Below are 9,793 nucleotides of genomic sequence, written 5' to 3'. Positions count from 1 at the left end.
CATCTCCAACCCAGATCAATGTTCAGTTGAGAAACGCTTGCAAGTGAAGACTTAGTTTTTTTCCAATGTCATCTCACTGGGGAAACAAGCTATTTCTAAGATAGACCACATCCCCAGCAGAAGATGGCAACTGAGATGAACTCAGTGTCATCTTTGGAGGTTCCTTGTTATATATGCTGTGTCAGGGGTTTGTCTTAAAAAACCTATCTTATTATTTTAATATACATATAAAACAAAAGAGAGAAATTATATATTTATATAATATATATATTACATAATGGCTACTCAATTCATATATATGTATATATATACATACATACACGCACAGACATACATACACACACACACACACACATATATATATATATATATATATTTCTCTTTTTGCCCTACAGGTCCTTTGTGTATATATTAAGTTTAGATTCCTGAGTGTGTGAATGAATGGTTCTCTGTTTCTGTGCCTTCTTTTGGGTTCTTTTCATACTTTTTGTTTGCTCTGTCTAATTACAATGTAGTTGTTTTGGTTTTGTCTTATGTTTTGTTATTACTCCTTAGAAGCCTGTTTGTTTTCTAATGAGAGAAAGAAAGGGAGTAGATCCAGATGAGAGAGCAGTAAAAGGAGGAGAAAACTCAATCAGGATATATTATGTGAGAAAATAATCCATTTTCTATAAAAGGGAAAGGGAATAAAAATTTTAAAATGTCCTCCATGATAAAGTTCATATATGACTTTTACAGTATGTATTGAAGCTCGCCTGCAGTATCTTTGATGGGACATCTTCTGCTGTTTTTTTTTTAACTCTTTATCATATCTTTTGGGAGATCTAGAAAGGACAGGAAGTCTAGGTAGACCCAGGAAGAACACTTCAATATAAAGACAGGAAAGAAGCACTTGACAACACAAAATGGAAGAAGAAAATATGAGTGGGAAATGGCTACTTAATTCTTCTATCGGTTAATTATAACACTGTTTTATCCTTTGCTGATAGACTCCTTCATCATTGTTTCCTGAAGGGAGGTGAAATACAAAGTGTCCCAGATCCATTTTATGGACAGAGGAATTTAGTTGCAAAGGAGCTAGGTATGTGAGTTATTACACTTGTAGAAGAATTGATAATTCTCACAAAGAACAGTGTCTTCTTTACATCTATTTTAATGAGTTTTAACATATATTATTTAGTGGCTACTTGATAGCCCAATCACTATGATGTTAGAATTCACTGGATAAGCTAAAAGAAATATATGCCCAAGATGGTTACATATGTTTGCAATCCCAGCTTTCAGGAGGCTTAGAAAGGAGAATCAGGAGTTCAAGGCCAGTGTGAGCTACAGAAAATCCTGTCAGAAAGGAAGGAAGGGAGGGAGGAAGGGAGGGAGGGAGGGAGATGGAGAGAGAGAGAGAGAGAGAGAGAGAGAGAGAGAGAGAGAGAGAGAGAGAGAGAGACAGGATGGAAGGAAGGAAGGAAAAAAGCAAGGAAGCAAGGAAGGAAGAGAAGGAAAAACTAAATAAAAATTAGAGCTTTTAAAAGCATTATTGTTGTATGTCTGACAAACCAATTGTGTGCTATAAACTTGGAGAAGAAAGGACATAAGAGTAATTCCTGGAAAACACAACCCTGAATTTCTCTTCCCAGCGTTTCAGCCCCTAACCCCTGCTCACTCTGATGTTCTAGCTTAGTCCTTATTTTTACCATTGTGGTCTAAGGCAGGGCATCAAGAGAATTTACCTTTTCTGAAAACAAAAAGGCTAGGGGATTTCTACAGACTCTCAAGGCTGGATTGTTGATTTCTCTGTAGTGTTGTTTTCAACAAAATCTGTCTTTTTCCAACCTACAGCAAAGAAAAGGACAGACAGCATTAGTTGAGAGTGGAAACCCAATAAAAAGCCAGTTGCCATGGAGTGCTCAACACTGGGCCTGAAAAAGAGAATTTTCAATTCTACCCGAAGAAAAGGGAAAACAAAACAACACGGTACGGAGGCCGTTGCTAACACATCGCTTTATAAATCAGTTGTAAGAACTGTAAACACAAGTTTTCCAGTGGATTTTGTACTTTTACAGCTGCTCTTTGATAATGCCAGAGAAAAATTAATCCTTTATAGCCCCTAATTATCTGTGTTATGGCTTATTAAACATATCAGTTCAGGCTGTTTTAATGCCTGGGCATTAAGTTGTCCTTGGGAAAACACAGTGTCTATGTTTTTAAAAGACTGTTCAAAAATACTTTTTATAAGCCAAATAATAATACGGTTCATAATTAAGACAAATATTAGTCTTTCAGGAAATATAGACTCCTGGTGAGTTGGGTATAATTGTTTTTATAGACATGAAGATGAAATAAATTTATATTGCCAGTTTTATGAGCCCAGGAATCAAGGTGAAGATTTACAAGTGGGTAGATCCTTCACGTTATCAGCATTCTTGCCTCACATTTCAGCTGTGTACAGGAGATTAGTCTTTGGATAGCATCTTCTTTAAGTAGATAATCAAGAGTGGGCTAATTAATAATGGCTGAATGCTCAGCTGACCAAGTCTTACGTATTATGACTAGAGTTTACTATTACTTATGCTTTAAATGCTCAATATTTTCAAGCTGTGTAAACTTGGAAGAAAGGCGAGGGAGGAGGGAATGGGAAGATGAAAGCCTTGCTTGCTCTGAGAATTGGCTGAGCAGTCTGTGGGTTCGAAATATACTCCTCCCTATGGTGGAAAGGGTGTGGTTTATCATGAGCCAGATGATATTAAAATAGAAATTATCTTCAAGGCAGGAGAGATGAGTTTCAGTAAAGAGCTTCCTGTGTACTCACGCGGGCTTGAGTTCAATCTGTAAAAACAACAAAACCAAAACAAAACAATAAGCAATAACAACCCCCTCAAAAAACAAAACAAAACAAAACAAACAAACAAACCCTAGCTTTATAGTGGCATGCCTTTATAGTCCAATATTGGGGAGGCAGAAGCCAGTAATTGAGACTGTTGACTGAATATATGAGCTTTAGTTGGAGTGGGAGATCTGTCTCAACAAGGAAGATGGAGAGTGATTGGAGGAAGACATCTAATGTAGACCTCTGGCCTCAATAGGCATGAATACAGGAGCATGTGCACACACACCCACTCACAAACCTGATACACACAAACACCTCTCATACAAATCATTTTAAAAAATAACTTGAAGCTATTATCACAGAGGAAAGTGTTCAATTTATCAGAAAAAAAAAAAGATCTATTTTAAAATTTTTTTTCTATAGAGAAGTTTGGCATGACACTGACAGATTTGAGGTCTCCTGCTTTGTTTCTGAGAGGTGGAGCATCTCTCTATGGCCCGCCTCCTGCCCTTGCTCCCATCTCTGTCACAGGCAATGTGATGGAGAGCAGCAAGAGATTAATTAATTAGATTTCTACTGTGTGCTCGTTTCTATGAGGCTGGGCCAACTCTATTCAATAAGTCGAACTAGTCCCTTTGGAAAGGTAGCTGCTTCCTGCCCATCTAAAGCGGATCATCTCAGGAGCCTCCTCTTCCAAAGCTGTTTCTGATGGAGGTTGTGAAAAGCTCTGGAGCCTCATTTTCTGCTTTAAAAAAGATTTTAAAAAATATGTATACAATACTATGCTGTTTTATGCAATGTAGACACTAAAAGGTGTGAAGAGTTCTTGTTTTCCCCACAGGATCACAGAGTCAAAGTCTATATGATGTTGACTTTACAGATGCTGTTGTGGTTTCCCTGAGCAACAGAAGCTGCAAATGAAGTGTGATGACTGTGGGGGGAAAGGAGTGTCACCCTTCTACGGCTTCCCATTCATCCGAAGCCCAGAGTCTGTGAGCAAATTGCATTCTAGTAGGTTACCTGGCTAATATGCTTGCTACTTGGAGTTCCTTTGTTCCCTTAAACAATGTGACGAGTGCTCATTTCACTTGCTATGAAAGCCAGAAGCTTAAATAAGCCAGAGAGTGGAAGGACTCCAACCAACAGTGCTCTTTGGGTAGATAAGCACTGATCTGAACAGTCTCTAGCAGAGAGAATGTGTGTTTTAGTTTGAAGGCAAACGGGAAAGCACTGTTATCATTTTTTCTTTCTTTCTTTCTTTCTTTCTTTTCTTTTTTTTTTTTTTTTTTTTTTTTGATTTTCTCTCTTTCTTTTTTTCCTAAGGATTTTATTTTACTGGCATATACATTTATATTACTACACATACATAAAAAATTACATACAGCAAGAAGAACCACGAAACAATCAGAGATTATATGAATGTTATGTTCATGGTATTTTGGCTAATTGTGTTTGGCAACCTTGTACAAAACATCTTTCCCATCTTGGTCTTGGTAAGTCTAAATTTCTGAATGAGAATTTCTATCATATCTCACCTCTGTCAACTTAAAACATCTATCTAGACCTAAGATACAGGAAGAGTCGACAGCCAAACTCTGCCAAGACAGGTTAAGCAAGCCCTCAACAGTTTCTGCCTCACAAATATGTCTATCAGATATATTGGGCTAGAAGGCTGAAGATGATGTTCCAACGTTATAGAGAGTTTTGGGTGACTGCTCAGGCAGCAAACTGTCATTTTTTTTCTCATTTTGGAAGCTCCTATTCTGCACTTCCGGTTCACACAAATAATTAAGTTTCATTCCTTCTCAAGTCTCTGATGGGTTGAAGACCAGATAGTTTAGTCTTACAATTAGGCTTAGTTTTTTAGGGGTTAAGATGATTTTAGGTAGATAGGTGTTATCATTTTCTTATCTCCATGGCACTCATTCTTTGAGTCAACCTGTCCTGATCAATGCCTTCCTTCTTTCTTCGCTGCCCCCACCATGAATTCAGCTTAAGCCTGAGGTGCTGGGGGGAACTGCCTCCCTCTTCGGTGTAGCTTGAGTGGGCTATTCCTGCTAGGAATTTGGGCAAGAAATAGTGTTGATATTGACACAATAATCTGAAGATAATGCTGTGACTGATTAAAATCAAACACAGATTTTTAAAATTTCCCTTATATAGACTCTCAGCGTGAGAAGAAAAGACACTAGGACCACCTTGAGGAATATTAAGACTGGTAATCTTTAGCGCTTTCAGATATGGGATAAGAAAGTGTAGTGTCACCTGAAGACGTCTCAATTCAGATGAAAAGGAGTACTCTGTCACACCTTTCCTTGAACATTTTTGCCTTAACTTTCAGCTTCTTAGAAAACAGGTCAGCACAATATTTAAATATTATTTCTACAAATGGCCTAAACCATCCCCACTCTGTGTAGATGATGAGGTGCCTAGGAACTGCTGGAGACATTTTTGAGTGTCACAATGGAGGAGGGAACTCTTCTGGCCACTTTTCAGGAGATGCTAACATGTGGCTGGACACAGTTCAGTGCACAGGACAGCCTCCTACAAGGCCTAGCCCATCTAAATGTCAGTAGTGCGATGTGCTAAGATTTTAATTTACTTCCACAGACCAAATTAGTTCAGTTACATAACTAATACAAACGAGATGCATTTGGACTGAAATAGAAAGGTTTGAGAAATGGAGACTCTGTAATTTGTCAACTGTGAACACAGTGACATCTCAACCAACCCTCCTTCCCCCTAAAACAACAAAAACCACAGGGAGTGTGCTGGGGACATAAATAGATATTTTTTTTAAGGGTTAAAATATGTAAGTCTGAGATCAGGGTCTGGGAAGCTCCTCTTCCTGGCTTTCAGAGGACCACCTTGCCATTCCTCGTGTGGATGGGAGGGACAGAAGGATGGAGGTCTACGTATCTTCATATAAATGTCCTAAATAGTGAAGGCTCAGCCCTCAGCACCCGATCTACACCCGATTGCTTCCTGTTTAACTTGCCATGTCAGCAATGATAGCTTTGACACCTGACTTTTGGGGAGATTATAACAAGAGCCTATTCTCAAGGGACCACACAGAAAACAAGAGTGTGCTCAGGGACAGGAATATGTTGTCAGGTTCCATAGGAATTTAAAATATTTACAAAAGCCATTTTCTCTTCCGGAAAATGGCAAAGCCCATTGGCTGCTGGTGATATAGTCTCTTTACTATGTATTTGCTTACATTCTGAAGTTAAGAAGCTGTGCCATTCTCAATATGATGGTTCTAAACTGCTGCTTCTTAGTTAACAGTGGAACAGTCAGTTTTGGTCACTGGTTCGGAAACCTTTGCTGGAGGATGTTAAAGAGGAACTTAAATCACCTGGACTTTAACAACATATAACAAGAATCAGACATTAGTGCAGAATAAAGTCACCATGTTTGGAACTACATTTTTGTGTCACAAACGTCATAGGGATTCTTACCCCTCTATCCTGCCTCATTCTGCCCTCTCCTTTCTGCCCTCTCCTTTCTGACATATGTCGTAGATACACTGTAGTTGACTCTGGCTTCAACCTTGGTATGTAGCTTAGAATAACTTCTACTTACCAAGTACTGGAGTGACAGGTGCATGGCACCACACTCCAGTTGCTCCCCTCCCTCCCCCCCTCCTTCCCTCCCTCCCTCCCTCCCTCCCTCTCTCCCTCCCTCCCTCCCTCTGTTCTTTGCTTCTTCCCTTGTCCCTTTCTTTTTATGCTTTCCTTGTCTTTGTTTCTTTATTTCCTGTGCTTCAACCATTATAACTAACAGTTTGTGTAAGTTTTTTTTTTTTTTTCTAGAATCTGTTTCGTTCCCAACGCATTAATCATTTTATACTCGGGTCCAAGCGATGAAGCTAAAACTAGATAACAGGTCTCCTTTGGCCACCCAGCCAGTCCTATTGTGGAAAGTTCACTATGGAGATTTACTCTTACGCTATCATGTGTGAGTACTACCTTATACTAAACAGGAAATTACAAAACACACTAACAAAGTAATACGTCATGGTACATTTAAATGGATCTATAATTCTGTGCATTTGTAAATTGGTAGTCCATCCAGCGTAAGTGATTAGAAAATCATATACCCCTGCATTAAAACATTTATTTATTTATTTGTAGTCTTTAGTAATTTTGTTACATGTATAGACTGAGCATTGTCCCTCTCTTTTGCCCCTCCTCTCTGACTCAAACACTTCCTTCTCCCTAGCAAGTCTCTCTTCTACTTTTATTTCTCTTTAAAAAAAAAACCACACACACATTGAGTTTAATTGAGTTTGTCCACAGGAGCAAAGGTAGAAGCTTATTTACAAGAGCACAGGCGACTTATCATTGGTTTAACCCCTGGAGAACATGTCACTCCTTCTTAGAAAGCAACCACCCCACGGGAAGGACGGCTCCTCACGAGTTCCTCTCACACGCATGATAAAATGTTGATGGGCACCGTCTTGTGTGGATGGCAGGTGGCCACAGCTATTGTAAGTTCATGAGTGCAATGGCCGTGTCAGGTCCATGTCAGGACATGTCAGCATCTTGCAGCGCTCTTCTTAGTCCTCTCGCCCTTCCATTGTTAAGCCTACCTCTTGCTCAGTGTTTTCTGAGCTTTGAGGTAGCAAGGAGGATGATATAGATGCCTTGCAGTATAGGGACCGGTTGACCAAACGTCATTATTAGCCCTCAGACCTGTTATAAGTCCCTGCATTAGCTACTGCCTACTACAAAATGAGGGTTCTCTGATGTACACAGAGGCTAGACTAGTATAGAAAATACTTTGAATTTTAACTCATATTAAATGGCACGGATTATGAAATGTTCCAGCTTTCCTGCTTGTGTTGACATATGTGTTTCTATCCTGAATCACTGTGTTTTTGAAGGTGATACCTTGATATATTTGGTGTTGAATTTTAAATGGTTCATGGAATCATAGTTTTTAAATAGCAATGAAGAGGAGAGTTGGATTATCAGGCCGTGCTATATCACTCACTGCTGCAGAGGAGTTCAGTACCATTTAAAATGCCTGTGCTATTTAAGGTCAGTGGATGGCAGCTTTCCTTTATTCCCACAATGCATCACTTCAGAGGGCAGCACCAAATGGCTTTCCTTATAGTCTCAGAGCCATTTTTTTTCCCTCCAGAAACTTTGAGAATATACCACAAGTGTAGTATTAGACAAACTGCTTTTGGAAGGGATGGGGGCAGGGGGGAAGAGGGTCTCTTCCCAAGTCTAGGCTTTGTTCCTCAAAGCTGTGACTCAGAAAGCCACCACAAGATTTCTCTATATTATGGACATTAATAGCCTGCAGTAAATGTTGTCACTATTAATATGCATTTTCTTGGACTTTATACAAATGCAGCCTTGCACTATACAGAATTTCTCTTATGCTGTTCCCTTTGTTTGACCTGGTATCAATGAGACTATTTTTGTTTATTTGTTTGTTTGCTGTTGGGTAGTTGCTTCATGTATTACTTTTCTACTGCTGTAATGAAACATTGCAAGCAAGGCAACTTATAGAAGACAGAATTTATTTGGGCTTACAGTTGTAGAGTAACAATCTAGACTAACATCCAGACTCCATGATGGTGGATCAGAGGCATGGTATTGGGAGCAGGAAAGAGGAGGTACACATCTTGCACCACAAGCACTAAGCTTAGGAAGTGAACTAGAAATGGTGTGAGTCTTTAAACTTCAAACCCTTCATTCAGTGACATACTTTCTTCAATGAGACCACACCCCCTAAGTCTCCCCCAAATAGTGCCATTAACTTCAGAGCAAGCATTCAAATGCCTGAGACCACAGGAAGCAGTTTTCATTCAAACCATCGGATTCTACCTCCGGGGCTCATGGTCTCTTGGCTGCATCATAATACCAAATATATTTAGTCCAGCATGGTAGAAACTTCACTGGGTAGTCCTATTCTCGGGCCTCTCATTAATGGCACTAATTTCCTCAACAATTATGGCTTCTCTTCTAGTGAAAGCTGTGGCTCTTGTGGTAAGCTCACCAGTGCTTTTTCCTCTCTAAGTTGCACATTCTGTATTTCTTTCTGCCCCATTTTCTCTTTTTCAGCATACACCTGCAATAAGATTGATTGCTCATAACCACGCTGGCAACATTAGGCTGTCTTGAAATCTCCTTTTCTACTGAAGTTAGCTGGCTACTCTCACTAACAGGATCAGGGTGGCTTGCTGGATATCCGCTGGAGCTTCTTACTTTTAATTCATCTTCTGGAAAGAGGTATAACTGTTGGGCCAAGTAGGAAAAGATAGGCATAATCTTTGAGTGTGTCAAAGCAAGCACCTGACTTACACCATGCATGTTAGCTGTGTCAGCTTTCCATATGTCCCTTCCACCTCTCCTCCTTTGTTCCTTTCCCACCCCTCACCATTGAAGTCCTAGAATCCTGAAGAACAAATTCCTGTGTAAAGTTTGACCTGCCCAAAATAGACTGAGGTGCCTTAGAAATGACTTTTAAATTTCATTCAATGGAAGTATTTAGGAACAGCCCAGATCCTCTCGGACTGGTTGCTGTGAGGAACATCAATTATGTGTGTGCTTTTCCAGTGATAATCAAGTTTAGAGTGTTGGCTGAACATTGATAGTTTTATGGTTCTTGAAAGTTCCAGAAGAGGTTTAAAGCTACAAAGGATATTTAATAGTTCTCATAGAAGTACACTGGGTCTCGTATGACATTCATTTTTATTAACTATTTCCTTTATTGGTATGCTGTGGTGACCAACATGATGTGGAGAAGTAGGCTTGGCCACAGTGGCTCTACAAAGGCTCCTTTGCTACTCTTTATTGGCTAGACATTTACATTTCTATCATTTTGTTTCTCTTGTTCCTAAGAAGACACATTTTAGCACCTAAGGCTCACTGTTTTGTTGTTGAAGGATCTAATTCTAGAAGAAGAAAGAGGAGGACATGTTCAACACTTCCCACTTTGTGGGAAGATGTG

This window comes from Acomys russatus, chromosome 12 (assembly GCF_903995435.1).
Source record: "Acomys russatus chromosome 12, mAcoRus1.1, whole genome shotgun sequence".
NCBI lineage: Eukaryota > Metazoa > Chordata > Mammalia > Rodentia > Muridae > Acomys > Acomys russatus.
This window is presented reverse-complemented; position numbering follows the sequence as displayed.